At 40.4% G+C, this 24,669-nt stretch overlaps 1 long non-coding RNA gene across 4 annotated transcripts in view; it reads left to right on the top strand.

The window, feature by feature from the left end:
- Positions 1–24,669, top strand: part of LOC129621751 (uncharacterized) — a 113,010-nt gene that overhangs the window by 44,371 nt on the left and 43,970 nt on the right. The window lies entirely within an intron of this gene.

The following is a 24,669-nucleotide window of genomic DNA, read 5'->3' as shown; positions in this document are numbered from 1 at the left end:
GAAGTCGCTCAGTTGTGTCCAACTCTTAGCGACCCCATGGACTGCAGCCTACCAGGCTCCTCCATGCATGGGATTTTCTAAGCAAGAGAACTGGAGTGGGGTGCCATTGCCTTCTCTGAAAACTTGAACTAGAATACCTCAATTAAAAAAAAAATGTACATCAACCATACTTCAATTAAAAAAAAAAAACACCATGAATGATAAAAACTCAGGAAAACTAACACAACATTGTAAATCAATTTTACTTCCATTTTTTAAAAAAGAAAAACTCAAAATATAAAAGAAAAAACCCATAAAATTTGGAAGGTGCACAAAGAACATAGACATTTCAGAAAAACATAATAAGAGACACAAGGTAGAAATAAAAATAAAGACTGAAATGAAATAGCAACAAAAGAATAGCTAAAAAAGATTAGAGAGAACAGTGATAAACATGGAGAATGGTTGGAAAAAACCAATATACCTTTAGTTGAAAGAAGGAAGAAAAAAAGACAATGAAAGAGAAGAACATTCAAAGATAAAATTCAAGAAATTGATCCTTCTTAAATCTGCATGTTAAAATGATACACTGTATGTCAGGGAAACTCTTACTTTATTCCTGACAGTGTAAAAAGCATGCAATAAAAAATGGGAGAGAAAGGGGGAAAGTTGTTAGGGAATACAGTAAGTTCAGAGGTGGTCTCATTTGTAAAAACAAGAGCCAAAGATATCACTTAAAATAAATAAGTAATCAAAGTGTAAGTACACATAATGATTCAAAAGAAAAGCTGAGAAATATTGGCAAACATCAGGTGATGGAGGAAAACAAGGAAAGAGGAAGTGAAAGGAAGGGTGTTGACTTTAGCACTTCTCTCATCAAGAAATTAATGGATATTTTCTAAAGAAACAAAGAACTAAGGGCATTAAAGGAAATTATAAGTTTTTATTTCTTAAAAAAAAAAAAAAAAAAGATTCCTTTCTATGTATCAGAAATACTACCCAGGGAACCACACACAAAGAAAAATGACTTCAAGTTTTTTAAAACTTTTCCAAATTCAGGAAACATAAAATAAATTAATAGAACTGAAACCAAACATATTTGTCACATCAATTAATACAAATGACTTAATTTATCTATTAAGATAAAAAGATTTTCAGATTGGATCACAAAGCAAAAACTATCTCTATGCAGCACACAAAGTTCACACCTGAAAAAAAGAGTTACACAGCAAGGAAATGGAAGTTTATGCTAAGACATATTAGGCAAACACAAATAAACCAAACAAAGCAGAGGTTGTGGTCTTAAATACAAGGTAAGCAAAAATTTAAGCCAAAAAGCACTAAGTAAAGCAAAGAATAAATAAGATATAAAGTACCTAAATAATTAATGATATGTCTAAAGTGATATATATCAAACTGTGTATCCTAAAAATAATTTAAAATATGCCTTCTTTTCAAGTACCTATGGAACTTTCACAAAAATTGATCATATATTAAATCCACAAAGGAAACCTCAATAAATTTCAAATAGTAGAAAGAGTACAAGCAATATTCTGGTCAAAAAGTATACAAGGATATATGAAGAAAATGTTTAAAGGTTACTAAAAGACTGCATATTGGATGGATAAACAAGTTTTTGCTGTATAGCACAGGGAGCTAGAGTCAATATCCTGGGATAAACCATAATGGAAAAGAATATAAAAAAGAATGTATATATGCATATAACTGAGTCACTTTGCTGTACAGCAGAAATTAGCACATTGTAAATCAACTTTACTTCAATTTTTTAAAATGTTATAAAATAAAGATACTAAAAGACCCAAAAGGAGACATGATCAAGTAGGGCAGAAATAGGAGGGTTCACGGGGAAGTGTTTGGCATTGATGCACCCAGGTGATATGATCTAAGTGGTTCAGGAACTGGGAGGCTTTCTCCTCTCGTGATTTTGAACTTCCTCTCACACCTTGTTCAGTGAAAACTCACAGAGGATTGCTCGGGGTGCTTCAGAGGTCCAGCACAGAAGTGGGGCTCACCTTACCTAGACCAGGATGTGACTGAAGACCCCACTACAGAGGGATTGTTACAAGGATTGATGAGATGAGATAGTAAAGTGCTTAGAAGTGTTTCCAGCTCCCGTGATCCAAGAGAAGTATTGACTATTACTATTACCATATCGCAGACTTAGGCAGGAGGACGTGGAGAAGTAATACAGCACATTTTTATTTTTCAGTCTTTCAGTTATATCTCTTTGTGACCCCATGGTCTGCAGTACGCCAGGCTTCCCTGTCCTTCACTATCTCCTGGGGTTTGCTCAAACTCAATGTACATTGAATAGGTGATGCCATCCAACCATCTCATCCTCTATAACCCCCTTCTCTTCCTGCCCTCAATCTTTCCCAGCAACAGGGTCTTTGCCAGTGGGTCCCCCATTTGCATCAGGTGGCCAAAGTATTGGAGCTTCAGCTTCAGCATCAGTCCTGTCCTTCCAATGAATATTCAGGACTGATTTCCTTTAGGGTGGACTGGTTTGATCTCCTTGCAGTCCCAGGGACTCTCAAGAGTTGTCTCTAACACCACAGTTAGAAAGGATCAATTCTTTGGTGCTCAGCCTTCTTTAGAGTCCAACTCTTACATCTGTATGTGACTACTGGAAAAACCATAGCTTTGACTAGACGGACCTTTGTGGGCTAAGTGATGTCTCTGCTTTTTTATATGCTGTCTAGTTTTGTCATAGCTTTAGCCTTATCATAGTTTCAAATATCTTTAGAGGCAACGTTGGGATATTACCTTCCACAATGGGCCAGAAATCATGAGGCTATTAAATTACACACTCTGGAGTTAAATTTAATAGCAAGTAATACCAAAGGAGGCAGGGGTGCTGTAGTGGAAGGAACAAGGCCATCATAACTAGTCCTACCTGGTTGTGAACTTTGGTGGAGAACCCCAGCTTCAACACGGGTTAACAGGGTACTCAGGTGCACAGCTGCCTAAGCTCTGGACTGAATGTGAAGCCCACTTCTGCCCCTTACTAGCTGTGTAACCTTGGGCAGGTCACTTGTACTTTCTGATCCTCAGCTTCCTTACACTTAAAATGGTGAGAATAATATAATCTACCCCATATTGTTGTCATGAGAATCACGTAAGATAATACACACAATTTAACAAAAGCTTGATCTCTAGTAAGGTGCTAAATCCTCAGTAAATATTGGCTGTTATTATAAATAATCTTGGGCATAAGCATTTGTGAGGATTAAATAAAATTACATGTAATTATATATACTGTGTATATAATACATGTCCTCTCTTTTCATTTCCAACTCTAACCCTCTCCTACTATCCAGAGGGAGAGAGAAAATAAAGCATATCCATTGCATAGATATCCAGTGTCAGAAAGGGAAAATTTGACACTAGTGGATGCTCGTTAGGGAAAAAATTGTAAAGGAAGAGTTACAAGACAAATGAAAACAAACAAACAAAAAAAATCAGGCAAGCAAACCCACAGGAAGCCTAGAGACTATTTAAAAAGCCACTTATTAGAAACCCAGGAAAAAGACTGAGCCAAAGACCAAAAATACCAGGCACTCAAAACCAGCAAAGTCAAAGAGAGTGCCATAATGAAAAGAATGCTTTCAAACACTGGCGTGAGAGCCCAAGTACCCCGAACGGGAAAGCCCACAAAACACAGCTGAACAACATTCAACAGCAAACGTTCAACAGTATCTACCAGATAAACTGAGAATTGAGCCCAAAGATTTTAACAGGCACTTTGCAAAGATCTCCTGGGTCAAGAAGTCCTTTGACTACAGCACAAAGAGGAAGTGGTCATCACATGACCTGCTTACCCAGGGGTTTTAAAGAAAGAGGAGACAGAGGGGAAATGGAGTTGAGCAGTGAAAACCACCAGCTGCCTGGGCAGGACAGCGGGCTAGGGTGCAAGAGAGAGACATATAGCAGATTCACTATCGCTGCAATTTCTCCTCTCTCTCTTCGTGTCATAATATTTATAAATACAGATTTACATAAACAGAATGGATACAATTTTTTTTTTACAACTTAAACATCACAGTAACTGCTGAGGAAAGATGCTATTGTACTGAGAGGTACACAGGACAATGTTCTCAGGATACTGAAACTCAGCTGATGCAAACTTAAATATATCTTAAAGTGGTCAAGTTGCTCATGTCACATTTTGTTCTGAAGGAGCCTCTATCAGGCTTAACAACCCCAGGAAATAATCATTAAGTGGCTTTTTATAAAAGATCGCTACCAATATTGTTCTTTATTTTACCCACAGGGCTGTAATTTTTGATGCCCGGTAAACAGTCTTAAATGATCATAGTCCTTACAACCAACTGCCTTTATCCAACTCTCAACCTACATTTTTACTTGTGATCAAGTGCAATTTAAAATATTTATTTTTGCCTTTGTGTTGACTGAGCATGCTCAGTCAGCCATGAAAAACAGTATCTGGCACAAAAAGGCAACTTTGCAAGTTACTTTTCATCGTCAAGGTCAACGACAAAGTCATCGCCTAGTCACACTTTTACCTTTGCCTCAAGGTCACATTTTCGCCACAAAGACAAACAACCATTTAATTCTTTGCCTGAAAATTTTAACGAGCGCCTTCTCCCAGCTGAAAAGACATATAGACATGTGCTATGTCTATATGAAGGTATTAGCTTTCAACTTCCTCTGGAAAAGTCAGTATTCAAACCACCAATCTTTACAGAGTTTACATACTATTTTTACCAGTGAGGAAACTGGGAACACAGACGCCACTGAGAAGATCAAGACTCAGACCCTGAGATGAATAGTTTTCTGTGTCAACTTGACGGGGGTAAGGGATGCCCAGAGGGCTGGTGAAACTATTTCCGGGTGTGTCTGTGAGGGTGTTTCTGGAGAGATGAGCGCTGGACGGAATCCAGTACCTATCAGTAGACTGAATAAGAAAGAGCATCCTCACCACGCAGGTGGGTGTCATCCAATCTGTTGAGGGTCTGAATAGAAGAAAAAGAGGAACGGTGAATTTGCTCTCTGCCTACACCAGGATATCTGCCCTCAGACATCAGCAGTCCTCACTCTCAGGCTTTTGGACTCTGATGGGGACTTAGATCACCTCCGTTGGTTCTCAGATCTTCAGGTTCAGTCTAGAACTATACACCACTGGCTTTCCTAGGACTTCAGCTTGCAGGCAGCAGATGGAGCTTCTCAGCCTCCATAATTACCTGAGCCAATTCCTAACAGTAAATCTCATTCTACATATCTGTGTATTTCCTATTGGTCTTTTACCTGGAAAACCCTAAAACTGACCCTTTGAGGAAAGAGGATCTAAACCACTGTGGTGTAACTGTTGGTGCTTGGTAGTGGCTTCAGCATGGGCTGATTCTCCTGAGTGTTGCCTGCATGTGGACATGAGTAGACATATCTGCTAGTTGAATGCATGCTCACTACCTCTTAGGTACAATCTTATAAAAAAGAAGATGGTGCTTCCAAAACCATAACAAGTAAGCTGTGGACAGTTTTTAAAGTGTAGGAGGTACTCAGATGCTTATGTTAAACCTAGGCTTTATAATTGTAGAGATGCAAATGAGCACAAACTTTTATATAATAAAACTCCTACACAGGAGTTTTTATCACACATACAACTGATCAATAAAGAGCTATTGTTATAGTAACATTGAAAAATCAATTATGCAATTTTGAATGAGTCTCAAGAATTCTTGTGGCTAACAAAAAACACATCTGGGCTAAAAATAAGATGATGGGAACAAAGAAAATTGCTTGAAGTGTTTTTCAAAGTTTCAGAATCACTGAATAGGAGAAAACTTGTTAGAGACGTGGATTGTGGATCTGGGTTTAGGCTCAAGAAGAAACGGCCAAGCTGAAATGATGCATTTTTATATGTTCAAAAGATGTACCTGGACTCTGACTGAAAGACTAAAATAAAGTCAACACCATTTTTACTTCTCATTAAACTAAAGCCATTAATGAATCTGACATTTTAGTGTACTTGTTTTGCTCCATTTTAAATGATGTGTGGATGAAAGCGTGTTGTTTTGAAAACTTTTTTTGGTCAAGTTAAATTTTTAATGAGCTATGTGGAATACTTGCTATGGATACTTGGTACTGCTGTCTTTGCTAGTCATTATGGAGATTCACTATGAAACCTCAAGATCATATCAAATCTGCTGTAATTATCATTTACTTCAGTTTGCTCTGACTGTCCTTCATTATCATGTGGACATTAAAGCTTACAAGATCTTAAATGGTTTTTAGCCATCTATCCAGGCTCCAAGTTGAAAATTTGAAAATTAAAATTTAAAAGTATTCCACTTAAAAATAGAATGTCATTAAAACCCCTCGCCTTCTCTCTCTCCTTCTTCCTCTCTCCCCTCTCTGTCTCTTACACACACACACAAACACACACGTTCACAATTTTCCCTACTTTTGTCTGGAAATGCCAAGTTATGTATTTCCTTGTGGGTTGATTTAGGAGGGGACGCAGTCCATCTTTAGTGCAGCATCTAAGCAGAACTGGATTAGAAAACCACATCTTATCCCATAACCACATAACATTTTCTTTCCATATCCAGTTGGCCCCTCTGCTTCCCCACCTGCCACACACACGTAGGGTCAATATAGGCAAGCATCCACTAGCCTCCTGTTGAAATCCAAGTGGTCAGAGCTTGCAGGACAGAAGAATATGAGGTCAGGACTTCTTTATTATGTAGGAAGGAATGAAGCTCTCTAGGAGGGTTGAAAGACTGCCCAAAAAGAAGGACTGGGGAATGACAGTATGTGTGTGTGTGTAAGAGAGACAGAGAACCTACAGGAAGGACCTGAAACAGGAAGGAGATAGAGGGCAACGAATTTGGGAGGAGTTAAGCTTACTCCTTGGAAGGAAGGTTATGACCAACCTAGACAGCATCTTCAAAAGCAGAGACACTACTTTGCCAACAAAGATCCGCCTAGTCAAGGCTATGGTTTTTCCAGTGGTCACGTATGGATGTGAGAGTTGGACTATAAAGAAAGCTGATTGCCAAAGAATTGATGCTTTTGAGCTGTGGTGTTGGAGAAGATTCTTGAGAGTCCCTTGGACTGCAAGGAGATCCAACCAGTCCATCCTAAAGGAGATCAGTCCTGGGTGTTCATTGGAAGGAATGATGCTAAAGCTGAAACTCCAATACTTTGGCCACCTCATGCAAAGAGTTGACTCATTGGAAAAGACCCTGATGCTGGGAGGGATTGGGGGCAGGAGGAGAAGGGGATGACAGAGAATGAGATGGCTGGATGGCATCACTGACTCGATGGACTTGAATTTGGGTAAACTCCAGGAGTTGGTGATGGACAGGGAAGCCTGGTGTGCTGCAATTCATGGGATCACAAAGAGTCGGACACGACTGAGTGACTGAACTGAACTGAAGCATACTGGAAGGCTAAGAGACAAGACCGTCAGATAGTGGAAGGAAATGAGTTAACTGAGAGGAACAGCAACCCCTAGACCTCTGAATCTGTAGTTCCATGGGAGGATTACTTGAACCCTTCAGAGAGGGAAGGTTCAATGCTCGTTGCAGCAAGAGTAGGTAAAAATTACTGGAATTGGAGATGGATGGAACAGAAGCCATTGTTCCACTCGTGAATCACTTGATTCATTGTAGACAATTAGCCCACCACACGTGTTAGTTAAAGTAGGAAAAAGAGGGTAATGCACCACCCCAAGGAGAGTCCAGAAGGAGGCATCTCAGCAAGACCAGCAGTCTCTGCTGTGGCAGCAGGTCTGGTGATGTGTGAGTTGCAAGTCACCTTCTAAGCAGGTCCCTGGGTGACTTTGCCTGCAACAACTCTCAGCAGTGTGGAGTCAGGTCCCCAACAAAGAGCCATCGAGTGCCTCAGCTGAGTGGTTTCCTTTTAAGGAGTAACCATTACCCTAGGGAAGGGGTCTTGGCTATCAGTCCCTCTTTCTGTTCCAGGCATGTACATTGCCCATCGTACTTTTTATCTAAAATAATTCTCTTATTTACACCCTAAGAAATGTGCAGTCCTAGAGCAGATGTTTCAAAATAACAAATATGGAAGTTCACATTGGCCACTGGGACTCCATTTTTAACTATTTAACATATCTTAATATAGTTGAAATCGTGCAAGCTTCACATAAGATGAGGTAGGAATCATAGTACAAAAGAAATCACATCATGATAATCATCCATCTAACAGGTGTAGCTAGAAGGAGGGGTGAGCTGGCCCCTCAGCACGTGGGCTGCAGCCATTCCCTGTGGTGTATTAGCCCTTCTCTCAAGCACCTCTCAAGGTCCCCAGATAACTCCCCAGCCTGAGTCCCCAAGGCTGCTTCCCCTGCCCTCCCAGCATAATTCCCCGCAGGGCCCTGCCTCACCAGCCACAAGCAATCTGTCCCTGTAGGAAGAGACACTTATGGAAAAGAGTAGGTGCAGATCCCAGAAACCCTCTTCATCCCCAAATACAGCCTCCTTTACAACAAACCCTGCTTAGTTTAAAATGCATTTCTCTTTCCAAAGAGCATGACCTCTTCATGACAATGGCCAATCTGAGTAGCTGCCATTTTCCAAGCCCTTAAACGGATCTCTTTTTGACCTTCACAACAGACACGTGAGCAAGTGTTAGGTGGAGTTCTGTGCGAGTGAGGAGGCTCAGGTTCTGACTTGGACTCCAAGTCCAATGTGCTTCTCACTACACTGTACTGTCGTCCTTGAGAAACATCTAATTCCGAGCCTTCTCTGGCATAAACCAGATTGTTGAAACTTTCCTTGACATTATTTCTCTTTTGCCTTCTCCCCCTCCCCTGTGCCCCCCAAAACATTCTCTGAAACATTTTTAGCAGAATAGATACTTCAGGGAATTTGAGGAACCCCAGCTACAACATGGATGAAAAGTTCCCTGAGCTTTTGCAGAACAAACCTCTTGCAACCTAATCATATTCGACACCTGCTTCAACCTTTTGCATATTGGAAGACATTCACTTGTGCTGTCTCCCTTTGAATCACAACAGCATTCTTTGTTGTAATTTTTTACCATTGCTTCCAGAATTAGACATTGTCCTGTGAAGAGGATGCAGATGGGCACAAATGGATTTGCTTTGCTTCTATTTCATTGTTAACTATCTTTCGTTCATTGAAAATGCCCTGAATGAAAACATAATGAGGACGTGCCCTTTAGGAACTGGGTTTCTGGTGCTGTGCTTGCCGAGGTCTTATCTCCCTAACTGAAGCAGTCATTCTAGCTTATTAAACATATATGGAAAACATCTCATCTTTTGTCAATTCCATCCCAGTTTCAAGTTCAAGGGAAATTTTGGTATTTGGAAAAATACAGGGAAGAATAGTATGGGCAAGGGTGAGGAGAAAAAAAAAGGGAGGGGAGGAAAATATGGACTAGTCCTCTGTTTCTCTGGGGGTCATTTTATCATGGAAGATGGGCCAACACCAGCCAGGAAATCTGATATAGAATGGTAGAGCTGGAAGAGACTCTAGATAATCATTTCTTCTATCTTTCCAGTCTCATTTTTCTATGTAAGGAAAGTGAGGCTCAGAGATGTTAAGAGGGCTTGTCCAAGGTCACACAGCAAGTTATGGAGCAGCCACGGATGGCGTGATCATATCACAGCCCAGGGAAGCCTCAAAGGCAATACACTCCCCATGGGATACCAGCTTTCTCAGGAGTTGCTCCTGGGAAGTCAGTCTTCTAAGAACCAAGGGTAACCTTGGTTTATTTCAGAGCCAAGGCACAAGGAAGTGGACCAGGATAATCCTATTTCAAATAAGCTACTCTTTTGGTTTTGTACCAGTGAGAGTTTGCAAGCAATCGTGCTCCTGAAGTCACTATGACTGCCTGAGAGTTTTGCCCCTTGGTTGTAGTCTGGGCTCCTCTCTGAATTATGAGCCAGACCTCAGTGATTGCAAATATTTACTTTCTCCGTTTCTCCACTTCTCCATCCCTCTATCCATATTTCCTCCACATGTAAACACACAAGCTGGTCTAAGTTAACCAGATGATCTAGAAGAAATATGTCTGTTTACTCTGCTTAACTTTTAATTGCAGCTGTGCAGTTGGTCTAAGGATATGCCCAAATCATACTAAGGGTAACCCTTGTGAACATTAGAGCTCTTTCTGCTATGGCAATCCCCAACCCCACAATACTTCTTGCCCTGGGACTTTGCTCAATATAATAGAAATTAAAATAGATGTAAATCTATTATGGACTTCAAAAAGGGAGAGTTTGTTGGTAAAGTGCCAAAGAACCTTGTCGTAAGTGTACCAGGATGTTAAAAAGACACTCAGCCCCAAGACATGGCTAGCAAATAGTCACTCTAAAGGACTTGCTCAGGAGTTGGTTAAAAACTAGTTTTGCACTTAGAATGCAGTTAAGTAGTGCTTAAAGGAAATCCATGGCTATAAACATCTACATTACAAAAGAAAAATAAAATAAATATTATATACATGAACACACTACTAATTTAAAACACATTACTAACAAGGACCTACTGTATAGCACAGGGAACTCTGCCCAATGTTATGTGGCAGCCTGGATGGGAGGGAATTTTAAAGAAAAATGGATACATGTATATATATGGCTGAGTCACTCTGCTGTGCATCCGAAATTATTACAACATTGTTAATTAGCTATATTCCAATATAAAATAAAAAGTTAAAAAATAAAAAGATAACAATAAATAAATAAATATACATGAGTCCTACTGATACAATTAAGTTACTGAATAAATTAGTGAATCACGGATATTCTATGTAGAAAATTTAAAATAAATTATGTAGATACTTCACTGTAAAGTGGAGCAGTGGCGGGGAAAGCGTAACTCCCTGTTGCTTAAGTATGGGCTGCATATAACAACTGCCTTCCAAAGAGTACAGGATGGGAAGAAGATAAGAAAGAGTAATTTTACAGTAGATAAATCTGCCAAACACTGCTTCAGTCAGGTGTTCAAGTTCAAAATCAACAGTCATAAATCATATTGGTAGTCTATACCCTTAATATGCTGTGATAAAAATGACATTCTACCTCTTTTACTTTCCTCCTAAAAATTTATAGCCCCAGTGTGATCATGACCAAAACATAACATGAGTTCCAATAGTGGGACATCCTACAATATACCTGATCAGTACACCTCAAAACAGTCAAGATCACCAAAAGGAAAGTCTGAGAAACTGTCATAGCCAAGAGGAGCTTAAGGAGAAATGACAAATATAATGTAGTAATCTAGATGGGAGCCTAGAACAAGAAAAGGACATTAGGTCAAGAGAACAAGAAGGCAAATCACAGAGTGGGAGAAAATATTTTCAAAGACATATCTGATAAAGGACTGTTAGCCAAACCTGCCAAAAACTCTTTAAACTCAACAATAGGAAAATAATCTATCCACTTAAAAAATGGGCCAGAAGTCATACTTGACAGATATGTCATCAAAGTAGAAATACAGTTGGCAAATAAGCATATAAAAAGATGTAGTGGTCCCTCATTGTTGATTTAATTTACATTCCCCAATGACATAATATTTTTTAAAATCAAAATTAGTGGGAAAGCACTCATGATGAACAAAGTATTAATATTTTAAATGAAGGCAGAATTGGTAACAGTGTTGCAGCAAGCCATATTAGAGCCAGAGGTGAAAGGAAAGACGTGTGTCCTATACATACATTTTTAATATATCTTTTTAATGGTTAATTTTCCCCAGAACATTAGCATAGTTGAAAAAAATATTGAGAAGTGGAAGAGTGTTTTGAAACCACATTACTTTAAATTCAAATATTTTATTTATACCCCCAACAGATTTGCTATTATTTTAATTTCCTGGCTTTAATGGACACAAACTCATCAATAATATTTTCAAAATCAGCTTTTTTTTAAACTTATTTTCACTTGAGAGAATTGCTATGTTTGACAATTTCTCTTGTGTGATTATTTGAAATAATTTTAAAATTAATCTTATTCAGTATTTAAAACATTGACATTTTGTTCACCAGGGATTTTTGTATTTAGTTCTTTAACATGTTGGATTAAAATGTTATTTATCTCAATTTCTAATTTGGGGAGCCTATTTAATTTTATGTCCTAATCCCAGCCCTCATGACAGCCATGTCTATATATGTCAGGTGAGACCTCTCCTGACATCTTAATTCTCTTCTCCTCTACTTCCTGGAATGATTAGAAACTCTGTGGTCAGCACACTGAGAAAGGAGGATGGTATAAGTGCTAGGTTGGGGAATCCAATCAGGTCTGCTTTTCCTGGGGCAGGCCTGACTTCCCTGTGGCTCAGATGTTAAAGAATATGCCTGCAATGCAGGAGACCTGGGTTCGATCCCTGGGTTGGGACGATCTCCTGGAGCAGGGCAACCCACTCCAGTATTCTTGCCTGGAGAATCCCCATGGACAGAGGAGCTTGTTGGGCTACAGTCCATGGGGTCGCAGAGAGTTGGACAGGACTGAGCAGTTAAGCACAACACACAGCACAGCACAGGCCTGACTTCAAGGAGAAAGGAACTTGTAACTCAAAATGTACTTGCAGTGTTAACTACTTCGTGGAATCAAATATCCTAATTTCTGAGATGAGCCTGATTTTGTGACTTCAGGTGACCAGAAGATTTTTCCTTATCTTTGGGTGACCAAGACAGGCTGGCCCACCCTAGCTCTCATCCCGAAGTCAGGGAAAGGAGCTGCACAGAGCAGATCTGAGCCAGGACCTGGAGGTGGGAAGGCGACTAAAGTTATTTGGGGCTGCAACTTAAAAGGTCAATCCTCTGTGTTCATGGAGAAGGCAATGGCATCCCACTCCAGTACTCTTGCCTGGAAAATCCCATGGATGGAGGAGCCTGGTAGGCTGCAATCCATGGGGTCGCTGAGAGTCGGACACGGCTGAGCGACTTCACTTTCACTTTCATGTATTGGAGAAGGAAATGGCAACCCACTTCAGTGTTCTTGCCTGGAGAATCCCAGGGACGGGGGAGCCTGGTGGGCTGCTGTCTATGGGGTCACACAGAGTCAGACACGACTGAAGTGACTTAGCATAGCATAGCATTTGTGTTCATAGCATTGGTTATAGAAGGTTATCATTCCCTGTAGAAGTCTTGTATAGGAAAGAAAGGAGGTCATGATGAGAGTGACTCCCTAAGATTTTATGTTTTCATGCTTCTCCAGACCCTGAATTTAAGTAGATTCATTGTCTAAAAAATTGCCTCTTTTCTAGCATTCATTGGACCACTGCAAGAAAACATTCATTCTTCTTTCCCCTTTGAAATGAGTGATCTGTAATGCTATTTCTGCCCATATGAAAGTTTGAAATATTTATTTCTTCTCCTGACCTTTTAATCAAAAGCTAAGTGTAGGGCCTATTCTAAACTGACAATACCTTTTTAATAGAATGGCTTTTAAAATCAAGAAATCCCTTCAACTACCCTCTTTCCCCCTCTCCCCAATTAGAGTGTTTCCTTTTCAATCTTATTCAACATGATCTTGATTTTAATATCTTCTCCTTTCAACTATACTCCACAATAATTTCCTAAGGGAGAGCTGAGTCTTCTGTGTTACATATCTCTATTAGCTTTTAAGTCTCTCGTGGCCATGAACACGTCTAGTGCTATAACCCAATTATTTCAGGGGAGATTGGAAAGGGAAAAGGTACCAGGGAAGACAATTATGTTTGCGTGAAGTGGAGTTAGTGTGGCGGGCTTGAAAGTTTGGTGAGAAAGGAGGTCCTCAGGGAAAAAGCTAAAGAGAGAACTGCTAAAGTTTATAAAGTTCACCCAGCCTCCCAGCCATGAGTATTTGAGTGGGTTACAGCCTGGCGACACTTGCCAGGGACTTGCAAACACCGTTGACTCAGGGGTTGCATATTCACAAGCGAGTAGGAACCCCAGAGGCCAAGTCAGTGCCTCATGCTGTCCAGGTCTAAGAAAACCCTGCATGTTAAAAAAACATAGGAAAAGCCTTTATTTCTGCATAGAAATATGCCTGCTTTTCTTTCTTGAAACATGCCACTCTCTTGGTCTTTTCTTTTTCCGTTTTTGCTAGAAGGATGCTGCTGCTGCTGCTTAATGCTACTCTCAGAAAAATAACAAGGCGGGTGTGAGGATAAATAGCAACTGACATTGAGTGTCAGGTAGACATAGGGGTAGATGGGGACCGTGGCCAGGAGGGTACAAGCCCCATCTAGTGGGGAGAGCACTGTCACCACGTGGGAACCCTGGCTGTGTATCCAGGCATTCCTACTGCCAAGAAATCCAGATATTTATTTGCTACCTGCCTACTCCTAAATGTTGATTCTTTTTTTTCTTACACCACATGAGCTCTTGCTGATAGGCTGAATGAATCCCATCTACAGGCTGGACTTTGCCGGAGTAGAACAATTGGACAACATCTGTTGCACACACTCAGAAGTTTTGTCAAACTCAGCTAAATATTTTGTAAATAAATAAAAATTTAAGGAACTTCTGTTTAATTCTTTTCTTTAATTTGAAAGATATATACATATACCTGTGGCGGGTATATGCATAATCACATATACAGAAAATAAATTCAGGCTAACCCAGTATCATGCTGGAGAATCAGTAAAGCCGTATTTAATCTTTCATCTCCAGCCACCCTGTACCCAGGCATATGCTCAGGAGAAAAGCAGCTCATTGAAAATTGACACCTGTCATTCAAGGTGAATTTTTATTTGAAATCCTTGCTTGTTTTCTCTGTTTATAGAATCTTAATGCATAGATTACTCCTGACCAGAAATTTGTTTGGGCTTCCAGTAATATCCCAGTTTCTGCTTCTTTGAAGTCTGATTTCCATTCACTTTGGACATCCCCGGACCTTCCAAAGTAAAATTGGAACAAATCACATAACTTTTACTTTTAAAATTTAATTTTTGTCTCATATTGGAATATAATTGATTTACAGTGTTGTGTTTCAGGTGTACAGCAACGTGATTCAGTTATACATATATCCATTCTTTTTCAGATTCTTTCCCATATGGGTTATTACCGAATATTGAGTAGAGTGCTCTGTGCTTTACAGTAGGTCTTTGGTGGTTATCTATTTTATGTATAATAGTGTGTATATAGGGAGAAGGCTATGGCACCCCACTCCAGTACTCTTGCCTGGAAAATCCCATGGATGGAGGAGCCTGGTAGGCTGCAGTCCATGGGGTCGCTAAGAGTCAGCACAACTGAGCAGATTCACTTTCACTTTTCACTTTCATGCATTGGAGAAGGAAATGGCAACCCACTCCAGTGTTCTTGCCTGGAGAATCCCGGGGATGGGGGAGCCTGGTGGGCTGCCGTCTATGGGGTCACACAGAGTCAGACATGACTGAAGCAACTTAGCAGCAGCAGTGTTTATATATGTTAATCCCAAACTCCTAATTTATCCATCCCTCCCACCATTCCCCTTTTATTTTATTTTAAAGTCACCCAAGCATACCCACTAAATTTTATATTCAAATGGAGTATTAGAAGACACTTGAACTCTCATTATCTTAAAAAGTTCAGCACTGAAATCTCTCCCATAGAAGAGTACTGCCATAATAAGTCCGGCTTTATCCAACTGAGAACCAGCTCCCTGGGGAGAATCAGGCTCTGTCTCAGAGGTCTATAAGACACTTCAGCATATAGTAGGGGTATTTTTCCTGGAAGAGAGGAAGGAGAGACTGAAGCCACTCCCACATCCTGCCTAGAGGCTGACCTCCATGTTACAGGAGAAAGCCAAGTGATGGAAAGACCTCTGGTTTGTCACTGGATTAAGTGACCACAGAACCTGACAAAGAAATCCATGCAGAATCCAAACAGATGTCATTAAGCATCTCTAAGAGTTGTGACCTAGGCAAGGAGAAACAGGAACAAAGGGAAACAAGCTTCGGAACATGATAAGGCAGTAAACAGATGAACAGAATCCAGTCAAGCTGCAAAGTGCACTTGTACAGTGGAAAGGGAATGAAGATGTAAGTGAAAAGAGAGAATTAATTATTTCAAACCAGAGAACCTTGGGCTACAAGACCACGTTATCGGTGCAACAGTTTTAAAAGGGTCCAAAATGTAGTGCATATCCAGGGATGACTCCCCTGCATACCTGCTGGTCTAGACTGCTCATCACAGCCGAATCCTTCCTGGCCCTTAGTTAGCAACCTCAGTTCATTGAAATGATAACCATAGCCTGGAAAAGATTTAGTCTTAAGGAGATGGTGAAGTCCATCCATTTCATAGAATCAACCCTTGGACTGCAAGGAGATCCAACCAGTCCATTCTGAAGGAGATCAGCCCTAGGATTTCTTTGGAAGGAATGATGTTAAAGCTGAAACTCCAGTACTTTGGCCATCTCATGCGAAGAGTTGACTCATTGGAAAAGACTCTGAGGCTGGGAGGGATTGGGGGCAGGAGGAGAAGGGGACGACAGAGGATGAGATGGCTGGATGGCATCACTGACTCAATGGAGGTGAGTCTGAGTGAACTCCGGGAGTTGGTGATGGACAGGGAGGCCTGGTGTGCTGCGACTCATGGGGTCGCAAAGAGTCAGACATGACTGAGCGACTGATCTGATCTGATCTGATTCAGTTTAAGAGTAGATTTTGTGAATATTGGAAAAACTTGTATATTTGATGATAAAATGTTTAAGAGAATTTGGAATATTAAGGAATAAGACACTGCATTGGGATTCCAGTTTAAAAAGTAAGATGGAATGGGAATTCCCTGGAGGTCCAGTGGATAGGACTCCGAGCTTCCACTGCAGGGAGCACAGTTTCAATCCCTGGATGGCGCATGGTGCGGCCAAAAAATAATAAAAAGATAATAATGGAGTAGTTAATTTTAGGTTGTGATTTTTTAAGTTCATATTTGTTAAGAGAATTTTACAATTTTATGGAGCATTTAAGATTCATAATCACTGATGATTCTACTAGATTTATAAGATTTGTCCAGTTCAGTTCAGTCATTCAGTTGTGTCTGACTCTTTGCGACCCCATGGACTGCAGCACGCCAGGCTTCCTTGTCCATCACCAACTCCCAGAGCTTACTCAAACTCATGTCCATCGAGTCAATGGATCCATCCAACCATCTCATCTTCTGTTGTCCCTTCTCCTCCTACCTTGAATCTTTCCCAGAGTCAGGGTCTTTTCCAATGAATCAGTTCTTAGTATCAGGTAGCCAAAGTATTGGAATTTCAGCTTCAAATCAGTCCTTCCAATGAATATTCAGGACTGATTTCCTTTAGGGCTGACTGGTTGGATCTCCTTGCAGTCCAAGGAACTCTCAAGAGTTTTCTCCAAAGAACACAGTTCAAAAGCATCAGCTCTTCAGTGCTCAGCTTTCTTTATAGTCCAACTCTCACATCCATACATGACTACTGGAAAAACCATAGCTTTGACTAGACAGACCTTTGTTGACAAAGTAATGTCTCTGCTTTTTAATAGGCTGTCTAGGTTTGTCATAGCTTTTCTTCCAAAGAGCAGGCGTCTTTTAATTTCATGGCTGCAGTCACCATCTGCAGTGATTTGGGAGCCCAGAAAAATAATGTCACTGTTTCCATCGTTTCCCCATCTATATGCCATGAAGTGATAGGACCAGATGCCATGATCTTAGTTTTCTGAATGTTGAGTTTAAGCCAACTTTTTCACTCCCCTCTTTCACTTTCATCAAGAGGCTCTTTAGTTCTTCTTCACTTTCTGCCATAAGGGTGGTGTCATCTGCATATCTGAGGTTATTGATATTTCTCCCAGCAATCTTGATTCCAGCTTGTGCTTCATCCAACCCAGCATTTTACATGATGTACTCTGCATATAAGCTAAATAAGCAGGGTGACAATATACAGCCTTGAAGTACTTCTTTCCCGATTTGGAAAGAGTCTGTTGTTCCATGTTCAGTTTTAACTGTTACTTCTTGACCTGCATACTGATTTCTCAGGTCAGGTGGTCTGACCTGCCTCCTGAGCATAAAGATATTCCTATCTCTTTCAGAATTTTCCACAGTTTATTGTGATCCACACAGTCAAAGGTTTTGGCGTAGTCAGTAAAACAGAAGTAGATGTTTTTCTGGAACTCTCTTGCTTTTTTGATGATCCAACAGATGTTGGCAATTTGATCTCTGGTTCCTCTGCCTTTTCTAAAACCAGCTTGAACATCTGGAAGGTTCAAGTACTGTTGAAGCCTGGCTTGGAGAATTTTGAGCATTACTTTACTAGCGTGTGAGATGAGTGCAATTGTGCGGTAGTTTAAACATTCTTTGGCATTACCTTTTTTGGGGATTAGAATGAAAACTGACCTTTTCCAGCCCTGTGGCCACTGCTGAGTTTTCCAAATTTGCTGACATATTGAGTGCAGCACTTTCACAGCATTATCTTTTAGGATTTGAAATAGCTCAACTGGAATTCCATCACCTCCACTAGCTTTGTTCATAGTGTTGCTTCCTAAGGTTTGCTTGACTTTGCATTCCAGGATGCCTAGCTCTAGGGGAGTGATCACCCCATCGTGGTTATCTGGGTCATGAAGATCTTTTTTTGTATAGTTCTTTGGTGTATTCTTGCCACCTTTTCTTAATATCTTCTGCTTCTTTTAGGTCAATACCTCTTCTGTCCTTTATTGTGTCCATTATTGCATGAAACATCCCCTTGGTATCTCTAATTTTCTTGAAGAGATCTCTAGTCTTTCCCATTCTATTATTTTCCTCTATTTCTTTAAACTCATCACCGAGGAAGGATTTCTTATCTCTCCTTGCTATTCTTTGGAACTCTGCATTCAAATGGGTATATCTTTCCTTTTCTCCTTTGCCTTTAACTTCTACTCTTTTCTCAGCTATTTGTAAGGCCTCCTCAGACAACCATTTTGCCTTGTTGCATTTCTTTTTCTTGGGGATGTTTTTGATCACTGTGTCTTGTACAGTGTTATGAACCTCTGTCCATAGTTCTTCATGCACTCTGCCTATCAGATCTAATCCCTTGAATCTATTTGTCACTTCCACTATATAATCATAAGGGATTTGATTTGGGTCATACCTGAATGGTCTAGTGGTTTTCGCTACTTTCTTCAATTTAAGTCTGAATTTGGCAATAAGGAGTTCATGGTCTGAGCCACAGTCAGCTCCTGGTCTTGTTTTTGCTGACTGTATAGAGTTTCTCCATCTTTGGCCGCAAAGAATGTAATCAATATGATTTAGGTATTGACTATCTTGTGATGTCCATGTGTAGAGTCTTCTCTTGTGTTGTTGGAAGAGGGTGTTTGCTATGACCAGTGCAATCTCTTGGCAAAGATGTGTTTTCTTGGATAAGATTTGTTAGGGTTAAATATTTAAGAAAATTGCTTATATATAGTTTATGCACTTAAAAACCTTTAAAAATGAAAATGAAATATCTTACCTTTACATTAATGTTGAATAGATGTAAAAGAATTTTAACTGGGTTAAATTGGGCTATTTGATAAGTAAAAATATAAGTAAATTGAATGTAAAAGTTTAGAGAGGCTTTTGAATTTGTGACATTCATAAATAAACTATTTATTTAAAGACCCCTCCCCAAATAACCCTAAGGAGTCCTCAAAGAAGAAGAATTGTTGATCTGGATATTCTGGAGCTTTAGGAAGCCTTCACTCTAATGCTCCTCCATCATCAGCTGTGTGACCTTGAGTAAGACATTCTGTCTCTGTGGTGCTTAAGTTTTTCCTCATTTAGAAAATAAGAGAGATGGCTTAGCTGGCCCCTAAAGCCCCTTTCCAGATCTAACATTCTAGAATTCCAAGACTACTGGTTCCATTTGCAATCCATTTTGACATGCCAAGGATCTGACGGGTTGCTCAGGAAAGCTGCCCCTGTTTGATAACAGTCCTGTTGTTGGCTGTTCTCCAAGGATTCTTTTAGTTGATGACTTTTGATAGCCTCCTACTTATTTATTTTTAAATCTTAGGAGAATGTTTCCTTCCTCAAGCCAGCTAGGACAATAGGACAAACCATAAACGGAAAGCTTCACGATCTACAAACACTCTGACTCTTCTTAACTCTATCTTGACGTAGACATTTTGGATCTTAGGTTGATTGTTTATTCCGCCTTGTCCACATAATGCCAAAATATCTGTCAAGGAGGTCAGTTCCATTCCCAGATTGGTAAGATCAGAGAAACCGAACAAGTCCAACAGTTTTGCAAGACTCTCTTATAAGTGAAAAAACCAGTTGCTTGTGTTTTTAGCCAATTAGTTAAGCCAACTGTTCCAATAGGTTGGATTGACCACAAGCAAAACTGTGAAGTTGGAGAGGTTGTTCTCATATGTGGGTGGCATCTCCCACTTCTTTGGGGGTTTCTCTCAAATTCCTCCCGGAATTCTCTTTCCTTTCCACTTGTCCCTTCACCTGTGTTTCAATCTGACTGTATTTGTTCTGGGTCAGTGCTCATCACCATCATTTGTGAGCTCTGTGAACAACTGACTAGGTCATGTATTGCCTAACTCCACAGTCTACAATGTCAGTGCCCAGCGATGTGCAGCTACCCTCCATGTAACCCTGGACAGGTTATTGACTTCTCTGAGCTCCAATTTCTTCATCTGTAAAAAAGGTACAATAATACCTACTTTGTGGATATCTTTGAGTATTTAAAGAATATATGTAAAATACTTAACATGGAGCCTAGCACAAAGTAAGCACCTAAAAAATGGTATCTCTTCTAATAATGAGTATTCAGAGCTCCTAAATTGGAAAGACCTTTCTACTTTATTGACTATGCCAAAGCCTTGACTGTGTGGATCACAATAAACTGCGGAAAATTCTGAAAGACATGGGAATACCAGACCACCTGATCTGCCTCTTGAGAAACTTGTATACAGGTCAGGAAGCAACAGTTAGAACTGGACATGGAACAACAGACTGGTTCCAAATAGGAAAAGGAGTATGTCAAGGCTGTATATTGTCACCCTGCTTATTTAACTTATATGCAGAGTACATCATGAGAAACGCTGGGCTGGAAGAAGCACAAGCTGGAATCAAGACTGCCAGGAGAAATATCAATAACCTCAGATATGCAGATGATACCACCCTTATGGCAGAAAGTAAAGAAGAACTAAAGAGCCTCTTGATGAAAGTGAAAGAGGAGAGTCAAAAAGTTGGCTTAAAGCTCAACGTTCGAAAACTAAGATCATGGCATCTGGTCCCATCACTTCATGGCAAATAGATGGGGAAACAGTGGAAACAGTGGCTGACTTTATTTTTCTGGGCTCCCAAATCACTGCAGATGGTGACTGCAGCCATGAAATTAAAAGACACTTACTCCTTGGAAGGAAAGTTATGACCAACCTAGATAGCACATTAAAAAGCAGAGACATTACTTTGTCAACAAAGGTCCGTCTAGTCAAGGCTATGGTTTTTCCTGTAGTCATGTATGGATATGAGAGTTGAACTATAAAGAAAGCTGAGTGCCGAAGAATTGATGCTTTTGAACTGTGGTGTTGGAGAAGACTCTTGAGAGTCCCTTGGACTGCAAGGAGGTCCAACCAGTCCATCCTAAAGGAGATCAGTCCTGGGTGTTCATTGGAAGGACTGACGTTAAAGCTGAAACTCCAATACTTTGGCCACCTGATGCGAAGAGCTGACTCATTTGAAAAGACCCTGATGCTGGGAAAGATTGGGGGCAGGAGGAGAAGGGGACGACAGAAGATAAGATGGTTGGATGGCATCACCGAGTCAATGGACATGGGTTTGGGTGGACTCTGGGATTTGGTGTTGGACAGGGAGGCCTGGCATGCTGCGGTTCATGGGGTCAACAAAGAGTCAGACACGACTGAGCGACTGAGCTGAACTTAACACATAACATGGAATTCCCATCAGAAAACCCTGCCCACTTCACATCTACCAAGTCTAGTCCCAAGACAGCATGGTGGGGAAAGTTGAGTCTCAGTGCCTAGGAAGCCACTAAGGTTGACAGATGGGGACCCACATTACCTCTCTGGATAGTGGAAGTGGGGTCATTAGATCTTGATTAGCCACAATTTCTTAACCATAAAATAGAAATATTTATAATACAGGTTTTTGAGTTGACCTGAAGATTGAATGAGATAATTACATAAAGTGTCTCCCGCAGAGCCTGGTACATTGAAAGGTCTTGATAAGCGTTGGCAATGATTAGAATGTAAGCTCCTTGAGTTCTCTTTTGTATGCTCATGCAACCCTCCCTAGTATCCAGCTCAAAGTTTGGTTCAATGCAGGAGTTCAGTAAACACTTGTTGAATAAAATAATACTATTATTACTATCATTGTTTCCTTTGGAAAATTAAACCAAAAAAATCAATACCTAGTGGATAGGATTGTGTATCCTCTTGGACAAAGTGCTCCTGGATCCTTAGGTAAAAGCAGGGCTTGGTAAACTCTAGATGATGGGGGTAAACCCAGAAGATGTCCAGAAATGTGGAGTCTTACTTGGCAAACACCACAGTGTAAATAAAGCACATGTTGCTAGCACAGGGGTTGATGGTTTTAATGAAACCTGTGAAGTTGAGACATATGTGACTGTATTTCTGGACCAGAGAAGACTTAAACCCTTCTTAGCCTGAGCGTTGAATAGAAACAGACACACCAGGCTTTTACAGTTTGATGATGTTAAACACCGAGCTCAACCAACTAACTCCCTTGACCTGAAATTGTCTCTCAAAGCAGAATTCTGGTTATAATTTAATGAGCAGTTACAAATGAGAAGCGTGTAGGCATATTTGGCTTATACTGTGGGTTTTACAACTTTTAAAAATTAATTACTAATATTTATAAATCAGGAATTTTCTTATATAACTCTGAATCTTCTTTAAAAATCAGAAGTTCTGTACACACCACCACTTGAACAGCAGCCTTTGGGTGGAGATCATACTGGCTGCATTGTTTAGAAGAGGAATAGGGTCCTCTGTTCAGCACAATTCCTATGTCCCCTTTTTACCTCACACCTGGTCAATTCATTTCTTTACCTGCCTGGTCCCATGAACATTGGAGTTTCCCATCCCTCCAGAGAGCCAATATGCTGACCAATTGGCACAGTATGTCAACTGTTACGTTTCTTGCTAAAGATTAATGAATTATCAGCTGGGCTTTTGTATCTGCCTCTTATGCATTTTGGAGAAGGAAATGGCAACCCACTCCAGTATTCTTGCCTGGAGAATCCCAGGGACGGGGGAGCCTGGTGGGCTGCCGTCTATGGGGTCACACAGAGTCGGACTTAGTCACACTAAGTCACACAGAAGCAACTTAGCAGCTTATGCATTTGGTTAGTATAAGTCAGTCCCTTGGGTCAGCTCACTTTGGAACACACATACCAAAATCAAATGTGTGGATTTGCTCAGGGTAAAGCTCAGATTCTGCCGAGGGGCCCTGCCTTAGCTGACACCAACTATTCTCTGAACATCATTCTTCAACTTACTAAATATCTTCAAGAATTCCTCAAAACCCAGAGAGCCAGCTGCCAGACCATAGATCACCAGTTGAGTTGCAAATAAATCACTGCCCAAGTTAATCTATGCCCCTACTACAGATGCTTGAAGAAGCTCTGTTTGTTTATGACCGCCCTTGAAGAACTCAGCCTTAGATGTCACCTAATTGTCTTGTGTATAACAAAAGCAGATGGCAAATTACTATTGATGGATTCATTCCTTCTCGGTTCCCTTGCCATCTCTTTGTGGCTTCCTTCATTAGCTCTTCTTTCCTCTCAGAGAAAGCCCATGACCTTGGAGGTTTTTGCACTTCCCTTCTGAATCTGCATCACCCCTCCAATGGAATGAAGGTGTCTTTCTGCTACCCCAGGATCTAGAGCCAAACAGAGACCACATATGCCCTCTCAGCTTGCAGCCTATCCCTCTCCATTTCATATCAGCAGGAAAAGGGTCTTTGCAATCCCACACTTTTTTCCTCTCTCTCTTCACATCACACCAAAAGCAAACAATAATTTAAATAGCATTGTTTTATAATAAGAAAAACCTTTGGCTTTCAGTATAACTGGAAAGGAAGCCATTTGTCGCTGCCTGGAATGAGCTAACAGCATGCACTTGGCATTACTTTCCCACTGGGGGTGATGGATACACAGTGAGCCATCTGTACTTCTTAATCAGTTCTCATGACCAGTATGGGGCATTTGCAAATCATGTGAGAAGAATGATTTGTGGTCAGATGTTGAAACTAACAGGCTGAAGTATGGACCAAACCGCTGGTTTCATTCCTGCTGTTCCAATGACTGCAGTAACTAGCTGGACATCCATGGACTTTCACAGACAAAAAAAATACCCCTCAGTCACTCTTCTTTTGCTTTTTTAAAGATATTTTTATGTGGACCATTTTTAAAATCTTTACTGAATCTGTTACAATATTGTTTATATTTTTTCTTTGGTTTTGGGGCCCTGAGGCATGTGAGATCTTAGCTCCCCACCAGGGATCACATTCACAAACCCCTGCATTGAAAGGCAAAGTCTTAACCACTGAACCACCAGGGAAGTCCCTATTTTTCTTTTCCTTTACAGTAAGGAAATAGGTATTGAAAAATACAAACTCTCCTTTGGAAATGTGTAGAAAATAGCCTTCTATTCTACACACAGGAGGCAGGATATATGCAGTATCTAGTGCCATGTTAATGGATTCTTCTGGAAATAGCAAGGTTGAGGATCCATCCAAGGTGTGGTCCATAAATACACTTGCCACCCATTCTTCCCCCAGAGAATCCTAAGA

The sequence above is a fragment of the Bubalus kerabau genome, chromosome 10 (genome assembly GCF_029407905.1).
Source record: "Bubalus kerabau isolate K-KA32 ecotype Philippines breed swamp buffalo chromosome 10, PCC_UOA_SB_1v2, whole genome shotgun sequence".
NCBI classification, from domain to species: Eukaryota; Metazoa; Chordata; class Mammalia; order Artiodactyla; family Bovidae; genus Bubalus; species Bubalus kerabau.
Note: the sequence above shows the minus strand (reverse complement) of the source record. Positions and strands in the feature narration are given on the sequence as shown.